Source organism: Lynx rufus, unplaced genomic scaffold (genome assembly GCF_022079265.1).
Source record: "Lynx rufus isolate CCGP_SWC_20201006 ecotype Redwood Valley unplaced genomic scaffold, mLynRuf1.p SCAF_7, whole genome shotgun sequence".
Classification (NCBI taxonomy): Eukaryota; Metazoa; Chordata; class Mammalia; order Carnivora; family Felidae; genus Lynx; species Lynx rufus.
In genome coordinates, this window is record NW_025814889.1 from 127,947,521 (window position 1) to 127,956,648 (window position 9,128).

Here is a 9,128-nt window from a genome sequence, read left to right on the forward strand (position 1 = left end):
ACATGGTCAAGCTCTTTCATACCTCTCTAGCCTTACCACTTAAATTACTATCTTGTGCTCTTCCTTCAGCCATAATAAACCACTAGGAGTTCCTTGAACACACACACTCTCATCTGGACCTTTGCATATCCTATTACTACCTCCTGAAGCATGTTTCCCTCCCCAGACACACCCATCCCCATCCTGTTAGCTTAGAAACCTTCCCTGATTCTTCAAGGCTGGTTTAGATGCCCTTCTCTGAGCTCGCATAACAACAGCCTGCAATTCATCATAACAGCCCTATTACGCTGTGCCCTTTGAAGGCAGGGACTGGGTCTTTCTCACTGTTGAATTTCCGACATCTATTTTTTTTTAATTTTTTTAAATGTTTATTTATTTGAGAGACCGACAGAGTGTGAGCTGGGGAGAGGCAGAGAGAGAGGGAGACAGAGGATCTGAAGCAGCCTCCGTGCTGACAGCAGAGAGCCCGCTGCTGGGTTCGAACTCACAAACCCTGAGATCATGACTTGAGCCGAAGTTGGACACTTAACTCACTGAGCCATCCAGGTGCCCCTCCAACATTTACCACGTTGCCTGGCATATAGCTCTCCATCAATATGTGTTAAATGTATGAATAAATGGAAGAATTAATAATAAGTAGACGCTGTCGGTATATCCATTATATACTCCTAGGGGATGGGAACCCTGACTCACTAAAGACATCATGGCAGTTATGTACCTGTGGTAGAGACAGATGACTCATTCTGCTCCCAGCACTTGTTAAAAATATCCCTTATCCATATTCAATTTTTATGCACCGATCAGTCTTCTAATCTTAATGCACTTTCCAAGTAGATTTCTTAAACTAGGGCGGAAATGTATTTGCTGGTGGATACATTCTTAGCCTACTGGTAGATAGAGTGCACATTGTAAATGAGTTTTTGTTTTTCTGTTTTTTAAAGCAATCTTATGTTATTTTGGTTGACATGGATACAATCTTAGAACTCCTGCTGGGAACTGAAAGAACTGTTTTTCTTTCCTTTTTTTTTTTTTTTTTTTTTTTTTTTTCCATATATACGTTCCCCATGGAGGGCTGTTCTTGTGTTTTCCCCACAGGGCCTACCTAACATAGTGTAGAAACACCTTGATGGCATTCAATAAACATAAGTTGGATTTAACAATTAGCAAGGCTGAAAACAACTCTAGGGACATGTATTAGTTTGCTAGGGCTGTCCTAACAAAGTACCAGAAACTGGGCAGCATATCAATAAAAATATATTGTTTCCCACTTCTGGAGGCTAGAAGTCTGAGATATTGGCAGAGTTGGTTAGTTCTGAGGGCTGTGAGGAAGAATCTGTTTCATGCCTTTGTTTTAGCCTATGGTGGTTTGCTGGCAATCTTTGGCATTCCTTGGCTTATACAAGCATCACGCTGATCTCTCTGCCTCCACCTTCACACGGCGTTCTCCTGTGCATACCTCTGTGTCCAGATTACCCCTTTTTATAAGACACCAGTGGTATTGGATGAGGGGACTGGCCTATTCCAGTATGACCTCATCTAAACTTACCTAATTAAACCTGCAATGACCCTACTTCCAAATCACCACATTCCTAGGTATCAGAAGTTAGGGCTTCAAGATATGAATTTGGGAGTGGGGGGTGGGACATACAATTCACCTCAACAAGACAATTAACCCTAGCCATTGAAAACCTCAGAAAGGCTTTATATCAAAATATAACCTTAAATAGACTTCACTTAGGTATAATATACATTTAAGTATACAGTTCAGTGAGTTTTGATAAATGTATAAATCTATGTAACTACTACCACTATCAAGAAGATATAAGACAATTACATCACCCCAGAAATTTCTCTTGGTCCTCTTTTTAGTCAATATCCCCCACCCCAACTACTGCTCTGGCAACAACTGATTTCATTTCTGTCACCAATGATTAGTTTTGCCTATTCTAGAACTTCATATAAATGGAATATAATAGTGTGTAGTCTTTAAACAATTTTTAATGTTTATTTTTGAGAGAGAAAGAGAGAAAGGAGGGGAGGAGGGGCAGAGAGAGAGAGGGAGAGAGAATGAGAGAGAGAGAGGCAGAAACCGAAGCAGGGTCCAGGCTCTGAGCTGTTAGCACAGAGCCTGACATGGGGCTTGAACTCATGAGCCGTGAGATCAAACCTGAGCCAAAGTTGGACACTTAACCAACTGAGCCATCCAGGTGCCCCATAATAGTGTGTAGTCTTTAGTGTTGGCTTTTTTTCTCCCAGCATACTATCTGTGAGATTCATCTGTTTTAACATTTGTAATATCTGTGTTCATCAGCAGTTTGTTCCTTTTATGTTGGTTTGTAACCCTCCCAGGGGCTTCCCTGGTGTAATCTGAAAATGGTCCCTGCATTCAGAGGGCAGGGAGAGACTGAAGAAAGAGGCAGGCCACTGATGTTGACCAGAACTCCATCTCTCAGAGCTGTGGTCTCTCGTGACTTTCCTTAACCTCCCAAAGCCTTAGTTTACCTGTATCTAAAATATATAATTATGCTGTATTAGTTTCCTATTGCTACCAATTTTGTGACTTAAAACAACACAGATTTATTACTGTTGAAGGAGGTCATCAAGAGGATGTGACCCTTGGTTGACCTGCAACCCCAACAGAGTCTTCTCAGTCCTTCCCCTGTCCTTGGACTGTACGTTCTGCCCACCTCCCCACAATAGAAGCCATTTTCAAAGACATAGTCTGGAGAGAGTAAGGTGTTATTGAGATCATCTGGACTGAATACATTACTGAGACTAATTAAGGCCTGTATATAAACTTTTAAGATTCTGGCAGGTGGTTACATATATGACCCCTCTTGCAGCTGCCTAGGACAAGCCTTGTGTGTAAATTTCCTTGCTTATTAGAATAGCCACCTGTCAATCTAGAGTGGTCTGCCTCTATTTGGTCACCCCTTGCCCTCTGTATGGGGGCCAATTTTCAAACCAACAATTAATTTTCAGTTTTGGAGGTCAGAAGTCCAAAATGGATCTCACTGGACTAAAATCAGCAAAGTGGCCTTCCTTTCTGGAAGTTCTAGAAGTTACACCATTTTCTTGCCTTGCCCAGTGTTTAGAGGCTGCCTGCATTTCTTGACTTGCAGCCTTTCCATCTTCAAAGCCAGTAATGGCCCAGCTAGCCTTTCTCACATCCTATCACTCTGAAACTCTCTCTTCTGCCTCCCTGTTTCACTTACAAGGATGCTTGTGTTTGTATTGGGTCCACTCAGATATTCCAGGGTAATCCCTCATCTCAAACTCAGCTGATTAGCAATCTTCATTCCTTCTGCAGTCTCAATCTCCCTTTGCCGTGTAACATAACATAATCACAGGTCCCAGGGATTGGGTTGTGGATGTCTTTAGGGGGCCATTCTGCCTATCACAAATATCTTGCCTCTTAACTAGGTTCTAAGGATTAAATAAGTTAACATGAGTTAGGGAGTTTGGCACAGTACCTAGCCTATGGTAAACTCTCTGATCTGTTGGTTCATCTCAAGAAAATTCTTGACTGACATCAACTAGTTGGAACTATGTTTTATTCGTCTTTGTTTTCCTAGGGCTTTCCTATGATCTGCCATACTAGGGTCGGTACATTTTTTCCATGCGTAAGTGAAGAAACGAATGAACAAATAAATGAGAAAACTCCCTATTCTTTTTTTTCAACGTTTATTTATTTTTGGGACAGAGAGAGACAGAGCATGAACAGGGGAGGGGCAGAGAGAGAGGGAGACACAGAATCGGAAACAGGCTCCAGGCTCCGAGCCATCAGCCCAGAGCCCGACGCGGGGCTCGAACTCACGGACCGCGAGATCGTGACCTGGCTGAAGTTGGACGCTTAACCGACTGCGCCACCCAGGCGCCCCGAAAACTCCCTATTCTTGATAGTGACTTACAAATTCAACCCTCACTTCCTATTATATTTATGCACTTGAAATTCAATTAGAGAAAGTTTGGGTACCCCTAACATATAACATGGGTATCAAAGAATCCGCTATCATAGACTTAGAGTTGGAAAGGACAATAAAAGTAACTGGATCCCCCTCAACCTCGGTAGAGAAGTGCAAATCAAAACTATAATGAAGTATCATCCCATACCCATTATGATGGCTATTATCAAAGAAAAAAATAACAAGTGTTGATATGGTTGTAGGGAAATTGGAACACTTGTGCACTGCTGGTGGGAAGGTAAAATGGTAAAGCTGCCATGGAAATAACTCAACATAGAATTACCATATGATCCAGTAATTCCACTTCTGGGGATATACTCAAAAGAATTGAAAACAGGGCCTCAAAGAGATATTTATCCACCTATACTCACAGCAACATTGTTTACAATAGCCAAAAGGTAGAAGCAACCCAACTCTCCATTTGTGGGTGAGTGGATGTACAGAATGTGGTACATACATACCTTGGAATATCATTCAGCCTTAAAAAGGAGGGGAATTCTGACACACACACTACAACACTGATGAACCTTGAGGACAGTATGCTACATGAAATAAACCAGCCACAAAAAAAGACAAATACTGTGTGATTCCATTTATATGAGGCCCCTAGAGTAGCCAGACTCCTAGAAACGAGAAGTAGAGTGGTGGTTGCCAGTGGCTGGGTGGGGGGAAATGGGGAGTTGTTTAATGAATATAGAGTTTCAGTTGTGCAAGATGAGAAAGTTCTGGAGATCTGTTGCATTGCTATGTGAGTATACATAACACTACTGCACTATACAGTTAAAATGGTTAAGATGCTAAACTTTATGTTATGTGTATTTTACCACAATTTAAAAAAATGTTTTTAAGTGATTGGATCCCTACTCCCACCAACATCAATTCTTTCCCAGTGTCTCTGATAGGTGAGTATTCTCTTATACTCTAAAATATCCAGCGACAAGAAATGCCAGAGTTACTAAATGCCATTATTGGATGATTCTACTTGATTAAAAAAAGTTTTCCTATTTGGAGCTGAAATTACCTGCCCTATAGGTTACTAGATACAGATTTGTCCACTGATGTAACAGAATAACTTGACTCCTTGTATAAAACACACTTTCAAGGATTTGAAAAAATTTAGATCTTCCCTAAAGTAAATACATAGGACATAGTGCCCAAACCATTTGGAGGAAGATAATTTGGGTACCCACCACCTGTAAACTATGAGATTTTTAGCATCTCAAACACTCTGAACCTCAATTTTATTCATTCATTCATTCATTCATTCATTCATTCATTCATTCAACCAGTCTTTATTAAGCTCTGTTTTTTTTTTTAACCAAGCACTGTCCAAGATACTAGGAATATAACGTTGAATGACACAGACATAATCACTATATTCATAAAGCAGGTAATCCAGTGAGGAGTGAAGATAATTAAGCAAGTGTTAACAAGAAATTGAGACAGGTGCCAGGAGGTGGAAATTACAGAATTAAATGTGAGCATGGAACGGAATCATCAAAACTTGTTTGGGGACTGGGGTAGACTTCCCCTGAGAAGTAACATTTAATGTAAGCCCTTAAGAATATATAACAGTTTGCCAGGTGAGTAGCACCTAGAACCTTAGGGGTTATCAGGAAGATTAAACTGGATAAAATAATTTAGAAAAATTTTATCCTTGCGCTCTCATTTACCCCTATGGATTCAAATCTTTTAGACTCTATTATCATTTATGGAGCTGCTGTATGCCAGGCTCTGTGCTAGCTTCCCATATCCTATCTAATTTATTTATGACAACCTCATGAAGACAACTCAGAGTGCTGTCATCTCTTTTTTTTTTTAACTTTTTTTTTAACGTTTATTTATTTTTGAGACAGAGAGAGACAGAGCATGAGCAGGGGAGGGTCAGAGAGAGAGGGAGACACAGAATCTGAAACGGGCTCCAGGCTCTGAGCTGTCAGCACAGAGCCCGACGCGGGGCTCGAACTCACGGACCGTGAGATCATGACCTGAGCTGAAGTCGGCCGCTTAACCGACTGAGCCACCCAGGCGCCCCTCTGTCATCTTTTTTAAAAAGTGACAAGAACTATTCCATTTTGGATGAAATTATGCAGAGTGCAGTGGGAAAACACAAAGAGAATGAAATGCTTTTGCTAATAGTATATTGTGAAATGATAAGCCATTATTATTACCATTACTTTCTTACATATTTATGTCTGGACACAATGATTAGCGTAGCCTGTAGTTTCATTAATATTCTGATGCTGAATTGGTTTACTTGCATATGTGGTCCTACAAATATTTTCTCTTTTGTTCTTATAAGAATTCTGTCCATTTAGGTCTCCTTCCAGTCTGCACTTATGCAGCTGAATTTTGGAAATTAAATGGACACATTTCGTGTTACCCTACACATTTCTTACTTAATTGATTTGGATGCTTCATTCTAGTCTGTCAAGATAACCTTGAGTTCTGCTTTTGTCATTCGCGTTAGCTCTTTTTCATTAGATTTGATAAGCATCTCTTCTGAGATCTGAGATTCAGCGACCAAGGTAATAGCCTTACTTTGTTTCCTTTGATTCTGCTGGCTCCAGGTGGAGAAAACTGAGCCAATGCCAGCTTTAACCTGTCTCAAGCTCCTAAGAAGATAGAGGCTGGAGCAAGATTCACTAGGCTTCTCCCATCACGTCTCATTGGTGGGGTTGGTTACTAAATCTTGCTCTCACGTTCTGGGATTTCACGGCCTAGTCATGCCTTTTGCGTCCTTCTTTCTTCCCCTGTTTATGAAGGTGACCTTAAGATGACATGTGGACATGCCCCTTTCGTGGCACATCACATTCCATATCCTGACTTGACTATTCCCTTACCCTATCACATCCCTATCTGTGTGCTAAGAGTACACCCCCCCACCCCAAATAGTCAGTGCTTTGCAAGTGGTTTGGTAGTGGTAGATAAAAGCAAGGAAATAATTTTGTTCATATATTTTATATGAATTATAATTACTTCTGCTTTTTATAGAAATCTCAGTTTCTTAAAATCATTGCATTCACTAAAAGTTTTATGCATGCCACACATGGCCATGGTATAAATACTGTACATCATTTACATTATCAATGTGCTTGTTTTCATTTATAAAATTTTCACTTTTCAATGTTACTCTACGGTGTTACCTTGTGTTCCAAAATGTTCTTTAAAAAATGTGTCATTGCCTCCAAGGAGTTTTTTTTTGAAACATAAAAGTGATAAAAATAGTAATAATATTATAAATATAAACTGTGAAAAGATCTCCATACAATACAGGGTGAAAGAGAAATGTAAAGTAATATTACAAATTATGGAAAGGTCTTCATATACCATAGAGTAAGGAATAAATCTCCAGCCAAAAAAATATAAATATAAAATTTAATAATAAGTATCTAAAAATGTATTTTATTGGGCTTGTAATCCATTTGCTTCTGCTGCCCCAGGAACTGTCAGTTTTAAATCTTTGCAAATACTGACAGGTAGCCAAAGAAATGCTATGCATTTTCAAATAAAGTAGGAACTTCTTTGTTAATCCAGTCACTTTTTCCCCCCAGTCCTTGCACCAAATAGTATTTGCTAGTATGATTTAAGTCAATTGTATAGCCAGATGTAGAAGAGAGTCCAACACTCCAGAGGCGTCCATTGCTGGAAAACCTGATAAACTAGCCAAAAAGTTAGTGAAAATTTTGCAAAATTCTTTAATCCAATTAATGCTTTTGGGTATTACATACTATTAATCCTAAAAAAAAAAATGTGAAGAGAAATTGCTACATGAGAATTTCTGGCACATATTTTGCTTTACATGTAGATCAAACCACTCATATGCAGAGTGTAAATCAACCCCTTGAATGTGTGTAGGGCATATATGACAGAGATATGTTCAACAGCTCATTATCACTGAAAGCCTGTGCCATCAGCAGACTTTTTTCATTTAAGTTAAAACGATTTTGTGAGCCAAGAGGAGGACAGTACAAATACACTGGGACCCATACCAATAGTGCACACATATTTTCTTGAATATTTTATTCACAGAGACTCATTAGTAGCCAACAATATGCCTCTCGATTTTGATCCAAGGTTGAAAAACCTGTGGAAATTTTTACTGTGACTGAATCATAGCCAGTATATGTGCATCTTTTCACTGCAACGTGTTGAGAAATAGACTGACACATAGTGGTTGATAAAAAACAAAAATGGATGTTTTAAAGTTAGGAATAAAAAGAAAACATTTCTTTGTGACTTGATCACTTCAATTACTTAGAATGTACTAATATATATTTCAAAGTTGGAGTCAGTATCTTGAATAAAGGGAATCTGTCATTTCAGAGCTAAACGATTATAATTTCTAGTGTTCAGGACACAATATTAGGATTTCTTAAGAAGATCAGACTGTGAAGAAATCCTTCAATCATTATGGCTAATGATTTTCTTCCAGTGTCAGAGAGAGAAACTGATGATATATTATTGATAATGTCTGAAAAATCACACCCAATGCTGCCACAAAGCATTTAGAAATATATTCCAAAGACACATTCATCCAAAGAATGAATTGGTATTTTCATCTTTCAAGTTGAAGGATTCTCTGAAAGTTAAAACTTTGCCTATGATGTATTTATGTCTAATGAAACATGGAAAGCAATCTTCAGTGATAAATCTATTCTTTCTGAGGCAATGCTTTATTTGAATATCCAGGATTATCTAACTATCTTTATAATTGTAAATTGGTATCTTTCAATTTAGAAGGAATAAAGATTGTAGCACCTGGACATGTCTTGAGCTACTCATTGTCAAGCTGGATATAAACTAAAATTGGTGGTCAGCTTGCAACACGTGAAGTGGTCTGCAAATGCTCAGGCATTGAAAGACTGTGCCAGAAATTCTGACCAGGTTCAGAAAGCCCCTACCCCCAGAGCAGGGAATTACCCTGAATCGCAGAGTGTTGACTAAGCTAACATCAGTCCTCATTTTTGCCATTTCTTTTTTCCCAAGATTGGAACCTCGTCATTGATTGTTGACCCATGACTCTATCTGACTGTATCTTTTGCTCACTACCTGGACCCTTGATTCCCTACGTGCCCTACTATGTTGAATATCCTAGAGCCAATTGCTCGAGCTTTGGTAGTAAGATAGACTACTGTGTTCCTTTGAATAGAATTCACCTGT